The sequence below is a fragment of the Nothoprocta perdicaria genome, unplaced genomic scaffold, assembly GCF_003342845.1.
Source record: "Nothoprocta perdicaria isolate Ctin4 unplaced genomic scaffold, notPer1 scaffold_4, whole genome shotgun sequence".
NCBI classification, from domain to species: domain Eukaryota; kingdom Metazoa; phylum Chordata; class Aves; order Tinamiformes; family Tinamidae; genus Nothoprocta; species Nothoprocta perdicaria.
The window spans coordinates 6,115,387-6,118,310 of NW_020455643.1; positions in this window are offsets into that span (position 1 = coordinate 6,115,387).

Genomic DNA, 2,924 nt, shown 5'->3' on the forward strand with positions numbered 1-2,924 from the left:
ACACACAGCACACACCAACACACACACACATACAGCAACACACACACACGGAACAACACACACGGAGCCCGGAAAGGGCCTCCCCGCAGCACAGCCGCGGTGCCAGGCGCCACGGAGCAGCCCCGCGCTCGCCATGCGGAACACAGCCTGCCAGGCCTCGCTCCCCCAGAACGGGCGTTCTCAGGAAAATGGGCAAAATCAGGAAAACTAGGGCAAAATCACACAAGTGGCACAAGGYGGGGCGGCCGACACCTAGGTGCAGGGGGGCTCGTGCCCACACACGTGGCCGGCAGCCCCACGGTGGCGTGGGGCCGGCAGAGCGTTTCCCCAGACCCGCAGTTGGGGTCCCACAGTGTCGAACACGCCGTGGGGTGTCTCAGGATCCCCTTCCCCACGGCGCTCCGAGCGTCCCGGGATCCCSTTCCCCACGGCGCTCCGAGCGTCCCGGGCGCCCCTTCCCCACGGCGCTCCGGCCATGTGGGGCTCAGGCCGCCTTCGCTGCGGGCAGCGCGCGCAGTAGGGCCGCTCGCACCCGCCGCTGCTTCCACCCTGCCATTTATTTTTTATAATGAAAATAATCCTCTTAGAGCAGTAACGTGCATCCCATGTGCCTGCTGATCGTTTTTAGGATTTAAATGCTATTGTCTATTCTGTGTGTCTTTCAAAAGCAAACTTTGTCAATCTAAAGCACATTCATCACCAAACAGTCCATCTTAAAATTCCTTTTTTTTTTTTTTTGGCAATATCATTTCACACTCTCCATGCTCAGGGGCTCTGACCCAGCACTCGTGCACACAGACACGGGCACTTGTGCAGAGTAACCACAAACACGACGGCCCACGAATGGTGTCATTCCCAAGGCGCCTAACCCCAAACAGTGCCTCCAAATCACTGCACTTCTCCACATGGGCCTCCAAAAGTAGCTTTGTATTTCTTTTTTTTTTTTTTTTCTCCAGGATCAGGCCTGTGTGCTTTTCCTGCTTTTTATGAAGAACAATATTTGAATATTTGCAGAAAGGAGATTTTTGCATTGCCAATGTTCTTCATTCTGAGTGCAGACTAGCTCAAAGCACCAGGGCCTCAGTCCACTTGCTTGAAGAGACCTGGATTATATGAGGGAACTGACATCTACAGAAAGCACGGGAGCATGTTTGTGATTTCATAGCACTTAATGTTATTTCTGCACTGATTTCAATGGCCCAAGTGGGCAACTTTGGCAACTTTCTCTTCTCAACAGGATGGCATATYGGCAGTCGGTTTTGCCAATGTACAAAATGTGACAATTTGTGAAGACCAGATCCAGCCCAATTCCATTTTTATTCTCAGGGAAAGTTGTTGCCACCGAGGGACAAGCCCTACTGTTTTTGTGAAAGAATGGCAATTTTAAAACAGGGAAAAGGTGTCAAGGGAGCCATTTGCACCTTCTTACGTTATCATCTCAGATCTGCCCATGCCTCCAAGGCAAGGCAATGAGCACCTCTTGGTGCTCCAAATGCCTTATTTCCTAGGTCAAAGAAGATAAGCCATAAGAGCGGGTAGAGAAATGGGGAACGGGGCGATGCACATGGCCTGAAGCTGGAGGAAAGAAGATAGGGGACCGAATGTGGGGGCCTGTGGGCACCAGGGACATGAAGAAGGAGAGCTGCAAGAAGCCCCTGAGATAGGAAGGAAGGTGTAAAGAAGGCCATGAATAGGCAGGCTGCGAGAGATGGAAGAGGGGAAACCCCAATCGGGCCTTGTTTGTCCCCCAGAAGCTACAAACACTCCTGTCCCATCTGTCTGCGGAGCAAAGACTCTCTGTGGTCTTGTGCTCACCAAACATTCTGCCACGGCTCCTCCGTGCCGTGCCGGGCCGTATTTCAGAATAGCATTATGTATTGGACTAGGCACAGAGTGCATCAGGGCAGGCTCAGGGCTTTATTTTCTCCTTCGTTAACGAGGCCCCGTTGTGCTAACACCTCCCAGGGCTGCAGAGAGGTGGTGTTACTCTTTCCGTGATAAGCACTCGGCTTTGCAGTTCTGGGGCCCAGAGGTGCGGCCGTTCTCACAGTTACAGAGCCACTCTCAGAGTGCCGAAAAGGGCGATTTTCTCTTGTAGAGGTTTCCAAGAATGGGTGTTAGGTAATGCTGGGTAGCTGGACAGGTTATGATTTATGGGGGATTGCTCAGGGAGCGATCTGAGCTGAGGGAGTTGGCTTTGTCTTGAGCCAGGAGAGACTCTTGGAAACAGAGTTAGCGTATTTCTTTTTTTTTTCTTTTTCTTTTTTTTTTTTTTAAGTCTCCTAATTTTCCCCTAAGTCTCCTAAAAAGAAAGAAATATAGGACCAAACCATACTTCCTGGATCAAGGACAGGACCGGACCCAAGGTGTTCCTTTATGCACATGCAGTACAAGCCAGATTTCAGTGCGGTGGTAACGCTCCTGCGCCCTTGCAGTGGTTGTCTTATCCTCRCCTACTGGAAAGTCTTCTCCAGCCATATTTGCAAGACACATCCTTAAAATAGTTGAAATCACCTGCGACGGTGGAGTGCTCAGTCTGGTAAGCGCAGATAAGCAAATATTTGAAGTAACAGGACCAGTGTTTGCAGAGCACCAAGCGCGCTGCCTTCGACTCCATAAATAATAATACTTGGCACTCGGAGAGGCGCTTCCATTTTCAAAGCACTTTAGTCATAACCCTTGACACCTATATGGCCTTTTACATCTTTACAAGAATTAATTAATCCTCACAATGTCCTGTGAGATAGGTATGCATTGCCATAATAACAATAACAACAATTAATAATTCATGCATCCTACTCAAAAATCACTTCAGGGATTAAAATGCATCTGTAATACTTGKTTTTTTTATTAACATTTTCCAGCAAATAATAAAAGCTATGGTATTGTGTTAAATTTATATAATAATATCTTTCCATAAATCT